The sequence below is a fragment of the Eptatretus burgeri genome, chromosome 8, assembly GCF_056783735.1.
Source record: "Eptatretus burgeri isolate ZD-2024b chromosome 8, Ebu_testis_v1, whole genome shotgun sequence".
Taxonomy (NCBI): Eukaryota; Metazoa; Chordata; class Myxini; order Myxiniformes; family Myxinidae; genus Eptatretus; species Eptatretus burgeri.
Window position 1 is genome coordinate 76,471,191 of NC_140968.1, and position 12,440 is coordinate 76,483,630.

General features: G+C 43.8%; 1 long non-coding RNA gene and 1 pseudogene across 1 annotated transcript in view; one reads left to right on the forward strand and one right to left on the reverse strand.

The window, feature by feature from the left end:
• Positions 1-12,440, reverse strand: part of LOC147022087 (uncharacterized) — a 79,086-nt gene that overhangs the window by 36,014 nt on the left and 30,632 nt on the right. The gene's annotated exons all lie outside the window — the stretch shown is intronic.
• Positions 7,471-10,399, forward strand: LOC147022088 (uncharacterized; annotated as a pseudogene).

Below are 12,440 nucleotides of genomic sequence, written 5' to 3' on the forward strand. Positions count from 1 at the left end.
ATGTAAGCCATCATTCTTTTTCTGTTTTCCAAGTTTGAACAACATCGGTAAATGCATGTTTGAGAAATAGTTGAGGATGTGTACGACACTGGGTTTTTTTTACAACTAAAATGGCCGCCAGACAGCCATCTTTGATCGCATCGCGCAACAAAATGAAATGCTTTTGAATGCCATCATTCGTTGTCTTTGTGCCAAGTATGAATAAAATTGGTCCATACAACTCTGAGATATGGTTACGGATGCATGCACGCATGCACATACACAAAATCAAGACAAAATCCATAAGCCCCTGTTTCGGACTAAGTCCAACTGGGGCTAATAAGAAAAGGAGGGCAGGACAGAGGGTAGGATTTCACAGATTTTCACTGATGTCCAGTCTTTGCCTGGTTTCACCATTGTAGAGCCACATCACTGATGTACAGTGGGCAGAACAAGTATTTGATACACTGCCGATTTTGCAGGTTTTCCCACTTACAAAGCACCTCGAGGTCTGCAATTTTTATCATAGGTACACTTCAACTGTGAAAGACGGAATCTTAAACAAAAATTCTGAAAATCACATTGTATAATTTTTAAATAATTAATTTGCTTTTTATTGCATGAAATAAGTATTTGATACATCAGAAAAATAGAACTTAATATTTGGGACAGAAACCTTTATTTGCAATTACAGAGATCAGATGTTTCCTGTAGTTCTTAACCAGGTTTGCACAGACTGCAGCAGGGATTTTGGCCCACTCCTCCATACAGATCTTCTCCAGATCCTTCAGGTTTCGGGGCTGTCTCTGGGCAACACAGACTTTCAGCTCCCTCCAATCAGGGAGCAGCAAAAACCAAACTTTCATTTTTTTTGGAACACTCTAATATATATATATATATATATATATATATATATATATATATATATATATATATATATATATATATATATATATATGATGCAGTCATCGTTGCAGAGATTTTAGATATCCTTTTGGGGGCCCTCGAGGTGCTGAAAGAGGAGTCGGAGCCGCTGGGATTACGGGTTTCCTGGGTCAAAACTAAGATCCAGGCTTTCAATGACATCTTGGATGCTGTTGTCCTGTCTGTGCCTGTTTGTGGTGATGATGTTGAGGTTGTGAAGAGATTCACTTACCTTGGCAGTGATATTCATGTCTCTGCTGGCTGTGAATCAGAGGTCAATAGACATCTGGGTCAGGCCTGGGGAGTCATGGATTCATTGGATAATGAGGTGTGGCACTGCCGGTATTTGTGCGGGAGGACGAAAGTCTGAGTTTTCAGGTCCTTGGTGCTTCCAGTCTTGCTTGATGGATGCGAGACTTGGACTCTGACCAAGGATGTGAGATGGAGACTTAATTCCTATGGTACCATGTCTCTTCGGAGAATCCTTGGCTATCGCTGGTCGGACTTTGTGTCCAACGAGCGGTTTCTGAGAGAGACTCAAATGAGATTTGTTACCTGCATAGTCCGTGAGCATCAGTTGCGGCTGTATGGACATGTGGCTCGTTTTCCTGCTGCTGATCCTGCTCACCAGATTCTCTCAGCGAGGGGGTCTCATGAGTGGAGGAGGCCAATGGGCTGACCACGTGCCTTGTGGTTGCAGCAGGTTGATCGACATCTCAAGGAGATGGGGATGGGCCAGGCATCTGCATGAGAGATGGCCAGACGGAGGCCCCTGGGGTACCGGCGGAAAGTGAACGCAGCGACGCACTGCTCTGGCGCATGCTCCCATACCTGACCTGACCTCTGGCTCTGGATACCACTCTGGGTACCAGCAACACCACAACAAACTTAGGCAAAAAGTAGCATTTCTGTCATGGAGTAATTCTCTGCAGACGACTGTACAAGGACTTGTTCCCAACTCTAGTATATGAAAGTACTACTCTCATTTACTATAGTTCTAACTGTAGCATTCCACTGCCTTTCTTACCACACTCAGCAGGGCATTTCCGAAGGAGGAATTTCCTCCTCCCCTTTGATGCCAACTTTTGGGGATTGTCCATCGTCATATTCTTTCAAATGCTGATGATCAAGCAAGGAAGCAGCACGTACCCTTTTTCAAATCTTTGGTATGATTCGCCCGGGGTTTGAAATGCTGATCTTCCATGCTCAGAGTGGACGTTCTAACTATTACACCATAGAGTCTGGCTTGAGAGTAAAAAAAGAGCAGAGTTAAGATGGAGGCAAGGCAGGGGTATTTCACACAGGCAGTTATCAATGTATGGAATGGTCTTCCTTGGAAAGTGGTATCAGCAGGGATGGTAGCTTGGTTTAAAATAGGATGGCATAAATAAGTTAACTCAAAAGGAACAGAGCTAGGGTACAGGAACAATGGTTTAGAAGGTCGGTAGCACAGGAATGGTTTGTGTGATCTGTCAGTGTTGTATGCATGTTGTGGTTTATGGATATTGCATTGTTTAAAAAAAGAAGAAGTAATAGGCGTCCACAACTATCCTTGACCATGTTGTGGATCGTTCGCCGAGACCCTCACTTTTTGTTTTATTCCGCTCCCTCACTTTTTCACCCTTATTATCTCCGCCACCAATAATTTTTTCATGTGATTCTTCACCATTGAGAGATAGTGCCAAAAACGATAAAGAGCATAATGTCTCAAAAAGTTGTGCATGGATTCGGATGAAACTTGGTGGACATGTTGGGTATGTGGCAAGGACGAATTGTTTCGATTTCGGTAGAAGATCCGAATCAGGATCTGGATACGAGAATTATTTAATTTTAAAAGTGATTCTTCCCCATTGAGAGAGGGCCAAAAACGATGTAGTAGTGCAGAGCATGATATTTCAAAAATGTATTGGGCCCGATATGTTCTCATGGATCAGGCATTGCATGGTGGAGGTATGTGCTCTACCAAGTGCCCTTCCACTTTAAATTCGTTTTCTCCTCAACCGCTTGAGCGTTTCACACAAAACTTTCAACGTGGGAGCGCCTAACCATGGATAATGTGTAAACAAAGCTACGCGATGATTGGATGGAAAATGCAGCCAGCGTCCCAAAAACTCAGTTTTCCGTAGGCAAAAGTTGCAGGGTGTTTGAAATATCAGGAAAAAACGGCCTCGATGTAGAGGAGAAATTTTACCACCATCACCACCACCACCACTGTATTTCCTTGTATATGATAGTATCAGGGGTGTGGACATAGCACAGGTACCTGGGATTCCTTATGAGTCCTTTCATCCTTTGTGTAACCTTTTAAAAGAGCAAAATACCACAGTTGCTGCATATGTGGGTTAAAAGAGATGGGAAGGAAGGACAGGGAAGAGGAGGAACCCCAACAGAAGAGGAAGGGATCTGATAGAAGAAGTAAGAGGAAGAATGGTGAGTGAAATAAAATAATTTGGGGGCAGGAGTGGAGTTGTGGGGGGAGGATGCACGGTTCTAGTGGGAGTGCAAAGAAAGAAAAAAAAATCTGTTTACCTACTTCCTTTTGTTTCTGCGTAAAAGGGGGTTTGGGGCTTTTTATTACGGACAAAACGCTGTGCATTTGATTGCTTGTAGCGAGGAACCATTAATCAGAGCAAAAGCCTGGGCAGGGATGGATTCGCAAAGTGCAGGAAATCTGTTTCTCTTTGCGGATTTGCTCTGTGCTGTTGATTTGTGTATAGATTACAAACATTGTCTAAACTATTGGCTTCACAATTGGGTTGGTTTGGTGTTCTCTGTAGTTCCTTGTTAAGATAACGACCATTTTTGAATCAAAAGTATTGCGTTCATATGTATAATTATGCTGGGTTTATCGTTTTAACACACACAAAAAAAGTTTGCCTAATCAGGCTGCGTGCTGTCGGAGTTGAGCATTTTTGCTCAAAACGCTACTAACACACAGCAAAGTCAAGAATTACAACTATTAATGGAGTAAGTGAGGGAACATACCCCTTCCATTCTCATTGATATACATCCTTTTATCTGTTGTTATTCAATATACTGAACATTTTTATATTTGAAATTTCCCGCTATACCATCAGCAGAGGGGTTCTGCAGGTGTAGATGTTCAGGAACCAGGAGCGATGAGGTTATATTGCGGCCCGGGGTGGGAATAGGCATCTTATCCCACCTTCCTCGATCTTTCTTATTTCTGTTCTCATTTTTATCTTTGTGTGTGGTTCTAATTGCTGATTCAGTTTATCATCAGACGAGGGCATTCGGTTGGCAAGATAGCTGAGAGATAAGTGCACTCGCCTCTGAGATGTCTTGCCTGGATTTGAATGTCGACCCAGCTATAAACTGTCATCCCAGTGCATCACAGGCAAGGCGATTCATCGATGTGTGTGCCGTCGCTTGGATTGACGTTAAACTGGTTGTCTTGTCTGATAGCATCAGTTGGTGGATGTTAAAGATCCCACGGTGTCCTTCGCGAAGTGTGGGCGAGTTGTCGCCGGTATTCCTGGCGAAATTCCAAATTCCATCTCGAATGCGCAAGTGCACCGCATCAGCTGCCAACCGTGCCTCCTCAATGATGCAACTCGCAGGCTGAATTCAGAATTGACTCCCAGTCCAATATGCATAGAATTTGTGAACAACAACTGCAATGTTAAACCAGGTCACTGTGTTTCATGACACCGATGAGATCCTCAATTCTGCCCTTGATTATCGCTGCAAAGGCAGTGGCAAATCATCCAGCATATCCATCGCTAAGACACTGTTCAGAGGAGCATCAGGAGAATAGTGCGTCAGATCAGATTATCGACAAGCTCTACCAGGAATAAAAACATCGCATTGATATGGGGGAATTTGCTGCGTAAAGAGGTGAAAAAAGCATATTGTGATATCGGTCAGTACTGAATAATAAGATATGCTCCAACAATGAATGCGGCCACACATCCTTTGCGTTTCAGTTCGCGTAATGTGAGCATCACTGCAGAGGTCGGTATTTTTATTCTTTCACTTACACCGAGACAAGCTGTACAGAGTGCCTCCAGAGCTGTCTGGGATGTCTCTTTTCGTATGGATCTGGGAATTGGAAACCGAACCCCCCGGGGACTCGCAGACAAGCAAGTTACCATTGAGCCATTGGAACTATGCTTCAGGTAGCTCAGTGGGAGACTGGCAGTCGATGGTGAACCCTTCTTTGCTATAACTGGAAGAATACTACGGATTATCGGCATGGATGTTTCCAAACACACATTCACCGATCACGGGTCAATTGTGCAGACGAGATATGAATAAAATATGAAGGCGATGAGGCGTTATAAGCTGTAAGGGATATTGAAGTGAATCATATCTTACCTTATAGTTCTGATGAGCTTAATTCCCTAAACAGACAATTTTTTGGTATTGTTATTTACATGTTCTCTTGCATGTATTCGTCATACATCTGTCATTATTTGAAAGAAATGTCGATCTGTATCTCATTGGAAAAAATTAAATAAAACAATTGGAGATTATGTCCATTTTGGTTGCTATTGACATTTAATTATGTAACTATAACTTTACTCTTTTTGTCATTTTTAGCTCGTATTGTCAAGAGATGGGATGTAAACTGTTATTACAAATGATTCCTGAACTCATGGGTTAGATGAGGTCTCGCAGAAAGAAAATGGCGACATCAGGATGATGTGTAATAAAAACACCAGCAGAGCCTGCCCGTCGCTTCGCTGACGGAACAATCGGTCGTCGTGTTTGCCAAAAATTTTGAGTGAGAAGAAGAAGGAAAGGAAGACCAATTTACCTGTGCACAGAGTGATTTAACCCCTCACCTCCCACCTCCTCTCTCTGTGCCTGTCCTTATGTCCCGCTCCTCCCTCCTCTCCCCCCACCCCCCTTTGATCGTAGTTCATCCTGGTGTGCCTTCCTGCTAGAAATGCCTCACACACTCACACACGATGGCAGGCTTTGACAAGCCCCTTCGGTCTTTTTTGTGGGGGTGGGGGGTGGGGAAAAGGGAAGGACGACAAATTTACCTATGAGGAGTGCTTTAATCTCAGCATTGCCCAGGTGAAAAAAGAAATTGTAATACCCTTTGCCACTACCACCAGGTGGTGCTACACGGTACACTTTTACATTGAGAATTTATGCCCCCCACCTCGCCCCCACATCCCCACGTGAGGTCGTGGCAACATAGCCGATGTTACCCCCCACACAAAGTTGTATTTGTTCCCTGGGTTTGGAGTTTGTAACTTAAAAGATGTGGCTGTGCATACGGAAGAGAGAGAGCGAGAGAGCGAGAGAGCGAGAGAGCGAGAGAGCGAGAGAGCGAGAGAGCGAGAGAGCGAGAGAGCGAGAGAGCGAGAGAGCGAGAGAGCGAGAGAGCGAGAGAGAGAGAGAGAGAGAGAGAGAGAGAGAGAGAGAGAGAGAGAGAGAGAGAGAGAGAGAGAGAGAGAGAGAGAGAGAGAGAGAGAGAGAGAGAGGGAGCGAGAGAGAGCGAGAGAGAGAGAGCGAGAGAGAGAGAGAGAGAGCGAGAGCGAGAGAGCGAGAGAGAGAGAGAGCGAGAGAGCGAGAGAGAGAGAGAGCGAGAGAGCGAGAGAGAGAGAGAGCGAGAGAGAGAGAGAGAGAGCGAGAGAGAGAGAGAGAGAGAGAGAGAGAGAGAGAGAGAGAGAGAGAGAGAGAGAGAGAGAGAGAGAGAGAGAGAGAGAGAGAGAGAGAGAGAGAGAGAGAGAGAGAGAGAGAGAGAGAGAGAGAGAGAGAGAGAGAGAGAGAGATTGATTGACTTTTATATCATTTTATTACAAAAAAGTATAAAGGGTAAAAATTCAATACAACAAAGCAAAGGATTATATACAAGAGTGGAAAAAAGAAGAGAAGAAACCAATTCAATTTTCAAATAATCGACAAAGCATTGATAACAGTTTATACACAAGGAACACCCCCAAAAAATACATTAGAGAGAGGAGAAGATGATAAGAAGAGAGAAGCAACACAGGCTCCACACGTACCGCCAGAGACTGAGCAACAGCCCCTTGCGTTTGCACGTGCGTGCCAAGCCAGAGAGAGAGAGAGAGAGAGAGAGAGAGAGAGAGAGAGAGAGAGAGAGAGAGAGAGAGAGAGAGAGAGGAGAGAGAGAATGGCATTTATATAAATAGACAACACAATTCTCTTGTACACATTAGACCAAGCACACGTATTGTCATCTTCGAAGAGAATCAGAGAATAAGCTCACAAAGTTTCAATGGTACACACCGACTCTGTTGTACTGACTTTGTTTGCCTTGATGTATTCATGATACTAAGTGTTAAACCATCACGTTTCATGTCAATCATTTCATGATTATATTATGCCTTGTACAAACACTCGTTTGGGTGAAACACACCTCTGTTATTTCAGTTCTCCATGATTCTGTGAAATGATCCTAATTACCCAAGAAGATGTCGGTGGACATCCCGTTTAAACGATTGCACTCCTTGTGGTGACTGTTCTCAAGGGTGATCGTGAAGTTTTATGGTGTCGCTAGGTCGCTAGATTTTGATCCAGTTATTATGAAGGAGTGGAGATTGTCGGTTAGGAAGGAGTTTGGATGGTTGTGTGACTTTAAGTGGACCTTGAATATGGTATAGTTTGAAAGGTGGTGCTGCTCTTGTAATTCTCAGCATGATGGAACAAGTTGTGCACTTGTAGGTGCTGTCGAAGCAGGATTAGGTGAGCTGCTCAATAGCTTTCTGTAAGTAATACACAATACAAGCATAGAATGCCGGTGAGATTGGATTTATGTATATTTGCCAATTACATATGTAGTTTGAAGTAGGTGAGCCAATTAAGTGAGTATCTGGAGTAGAGTTTTCGAAGTGATGTTTTGGATGCTCCTACGAAGGTGAGGAACAAAGTGGTCCATCATACTGCTGATTTGAGCCTTTCAGATGGTGGATACGTCATGAGGGGTCAGCCTGTGCCGGGCTTTTGTCCCAGTTTTTGGAGTGAGGGTATTGATGTGATTGACCTGGTTGAGCTTACGGTCAATGGTAACATGCAGGATCTTAACATTGCAGGAATCTAGGATGGTATTGCTATTGAAAGTTATGGGCTTCTGGATTCGATCTCTCTTGATGTAGATCGTCGTTTCCTCGCACGTCTCTGAAGCAAATGTTACTTGCAATTTGTCAACCCAACCCTGGATGTTGTGAACATCTTGCTGCAGGCAGACTTGTGTTACTTCATTATCAAAGGTGTGATGAAATTTACCGAATGTTGTGAGATGATCACGGAACAACTTCACGTCTTAAATTATGATTGAGGGAAAGTCGTTGATGAAACAGCTGAAGATATTTGGCCCAATGATTCTGCTGTGAGGAACTCCTGCCGTTATGATGTGACATGATGATTATTCTCCCCCTTCTCACAAACAACAATCATCTTATAGACTGGAATTATTTCTCGAAAAGGGCCCTGCATAAGGAAGGCTCTTGAAGCATTTTTTAGTAAAAGTTGGGAACATGACTTTTTAACATAATTAAGGTATGCTGAATTCCACTAGCCCTGTTCCCAAGCTGAATTTTGAGTTTTTGACCATCTAATTAGCATAAACAAAATGGCTGCCAAATTGACAATTTTGGGCGCTTTCTTGGGGCAGGCACCACTTTTACCAACACAATGCGATTCTATTTTACTTGTGAACAACTGTTAGGTCGTTAAGTTAACTGTTAAGTTGTTAAGGGCTTGTGTAGGCCTACACTAATGATTCATTCTTGTTTGCAGGCTACAATGGATCCCGTGATTAGCTTGAAGAGGCCGTCACCTGTAGACTACAGCCTGTGCATTTTCTGCCAAACGCATAAAGCCAGAAAAAACCTGAGTGAAGCAACTGAACATGGACTCATAACACTCAGGAATGCAGCCTGAAGCAGAAAGAAGCTGAGGGACTCCAAAAATATAGACTTAATTGATCGTCTTGAGAATGCATTAGATTCTGCCACAGCCGTATCTCTTGTGTGGCACAGAATGTGCTATGCCCACTTCACGGACAAGAATAAAATAGAACATCTTCAGAGGACTCAGAGAGAGTATTCAACAGAGGGAGCAGGTTGCAGTTCAGGTGTTCCAGGTGGTAACAGGCGTTCATTGCGAAAAGGTGTGCAGCCAGTCAACTGGAACCTTTGCATTTTCTGTCAAACTGCAAATAAGAAGGCACGACTGATCTCCGTCATGACTAAGCAAATGAGTGATCAAATAATTCAAGCCTCACATCTTGACTACAAAGTTGGCCTTCGACTGGCAGGAGTGATTGACCTAATTGCAGCCAAATATCATCTTCCTTGTCTTAGCACATTTAACAGGTCTCCCTCCAAAACAAAGCAGGAGTCAGCAAATACAGACCTTGCTATGATATGGCTTTGCCAAGAGCTCCATCAATCAGCTGACAAAGGACATGTGGTTATTCTGGATGATGTATGGGAAAGGTATAAAGAGCTCGCTGAGGAATCTTCAACCATGATTCAGCCGTCCTATCAAAGCAGAAGAGGAAAATTCAAGGAAAAGTTGCAGTCACAGCTTGGGGACATTTTCAATTTCTTTCAACCTCTTGACAGTTGTATATCAGAACAAAAAACCGTATTGATTCCCACCAAGTACCAGCCAACAGCAGTTTTGCAGATGAAAGCAGACACAGAGGAAAGTGAGGAAAAGTTAGCCTTTCCTAAGTATGAGCCCCAGGATGACATTTTCCTTTCACTTGTTCATGTAGCTATGAAAGTCCGTGGAGACATGATGGAAACTCCAGGACACAAAGGGTTCTCTGTCAGTGAAGAAGATGCTATAGCATGGATTCCCGAGAGTTTATATATGCTACTGAGACTGATCGTCGGTGACCAGGCATCCCTTGAAGATGATAGCCCTGGGAACAATGAAGAACATGTCCGGAGCAGAGTTCTGAGTGTGGCACAAGATCTTGTCTACTGCGTCAGTGGTGGCAAAAAATGGACTCCAAAACATGTTGGCTTGCAAGTACTCTTCATCAAGCAACGTGGTAAAAAGACCTAATACGATTGTTCAACAAGGCAGGGCATTGCCTGAGTTACAAACAGGTGTTGCAAGTAGACACTCCCTTGGCTGAGAGCACTCTCAAATCATTGGACAAAGCAACTGGTGCCATCATTCCACCAAACATTGAGGCAAATAAATTCATCCACTACACCTGCGATAACATTGACATCCTTGATGAAACACTTGATGGAAAGAATACCTTCCATGCAACTCAAATGGCAGCATGGCAACGAGGCCAAACAACTGATGCTTCTCTTTAAAATCTCGAGCTATCCACAAGACATACTTTTATTGTGCCAAATGGCCTGGAGGAGCTACATCCTGTCAGTATAACTCGTGGAAAATGCAAGCCAGTATTCACAGCACCCGTCGACGAAGCCTGCTTCAGCAAATATGAGGAGGACAATGAGTATGCAAGACAAGCAAAAGCTACAGACCTAGCTTTCTTCTTGCGCCATCAAAATTCAGAGATAAAATCTTCTTGCACATGATTCAATCAGTCATTGCCATCAGAGGAACCAGAACAGACAGCAGTAGGATATTTGCCTATAATCCTTGCTCCCGCTCAAGAGTTGGATACTTTGAATACCGCCGTGAATAGATGCATGGCAACATCTTCACATTTTGGACAGGAACATACAGTCCTCACAGTCGACCAAGCGCTGTACTGCAGACTTATGGAGCTAAAGTGGTCTGTTCCAGAATACCAGGACAAGATAATACCTTGCCTTGGTGGCCTTCATGTATCGATGAACTTCCTCAAGGCAATAGGAGATCATATGAATGGTTCCGGACAAGCTGAAGTGTGGGTGGAGAGTGGACTGCTCGGGCAAGGCACTGAAGAACTTGTTCTGGCAGGAAAGGCAGACAACAAAGTTATGAGGGCACACAAACTGACTTTGCAAGCTCTGTGGCGTCTCCTGATGCCAAGCTTTCTCTCCTTTTTTGCAGAGGCGGATGAGGACTGCTATGCTTGCATTTCCAGGATGGCTTCTGATGACAACCCGCAGAAGATTCCAGAACTGATAACATTTCTGGATCAGGAAAAGTTCAGGAAGCTCCTGGATGATTTTGTTGAGAGTAGATCTGATGATGTGAACTTCAGCTTCTGGTGGCAATATATGGACATGGTCGCTATACTGCTGCAATACACTCGAGATCAGCGTGATGGCATCTGGGATCTCCATCTTTACTCTTTCAGTCTGATGCTGCCCTACTTCAAGCGGTATGACCACCTGAACTATGCATGATGGGGTCCAGTGTATCTAGTGGAGATGCATCAGCTTCCAGAACCTGTTTTAACAGAGTTCCAAAGAGGCAATTTTGTAGTCAAGAGATCTGCTCACAAGTTCAGCCAAGTAGATCCTGACCAGGCCATGGAATGGATAAACGGTACAGGCAAGAAAGGAGGTGGTATCATTGGTATCACCAAGATGACATCAGCTCTGTGTAGGTGGACACTCTCCTTTAACCTGAGGTCTCACATAGCAGAAAAAACCCATGGAATGTACAGTCTCCACCGTGGGAGTACAGACCTTCACAATGAAGCAACCAAATCACGACAAACGAGAGACAATGATGATGAGAATTCTTTACTTTCCACTTTCCAGGGATTCAGTGTGTTCTCATCTGTATCACATCCAGGTACGTTGCAAAACCTTGCTACGAAAGACCGAGCAACAGAGTCAATTCAAGAATCACTATTATGTGCCAAGGAGCTTGGACAAGAAGAAGTCAAGAAATTTGTTCAGGACAGGTTGATCGTGGCTGAGCAATGTGATAAGCCACATGATTCAATCCATGATCATCTGCGCAGGAATAACGCCCAAACATTTGCCACTTTATACGAAGTGGTTAAACACACAAAGGACAAAGACAAGAAAATTGTTCTGAAGACAGACAGAAATGTCCTCCGACGTCTAATTACTGCCGATGAGGCAGGTTGGCCAGTTTATTTGCCATCTGTACTCAAACATGAGCTTCCTCTGGTCCCTGTATCCCTTGCCGAAATGAATGGTACACTACGCACTGGAGAAACAAGTTGTTACTGGCTCACGTGATAACAGAAGACATAGACTGTCCTGAGACAATTCAAATTCATGACACGTCAACTTGCCTTACCATTGATGGACAAGCATTGGTAGTAGCTCTTGGAAAGCCTGACGATGCTGTAACCTTTGGAGATGTGGCCGACACGTACGTGAAAACTGTGCTGAAAACAGGTTCCAAATATCATCGAATTGATATTGTGTTCGTCAGATACAGGGAAGAAACAATCAAGGGTACAACCAGAACGCGGTGCAGTAAAGCAGCACGGCCAATCAGACGGTTTGTGGAAGGTCGTGATGTACCTCTTCCAAAGAACTGGTCAAATTTTCTGTCACTAGCTGATAATAAAGCAGATCTGGCACATTTCTTGTCTGAGGAACTGTGTTAGCAGGCACCTAAAGATAAAGAAATTGTAGTTGCCAGGGGGATTTGGAGAGGAACTCGAGATCGTCATCAAAAGGTACACC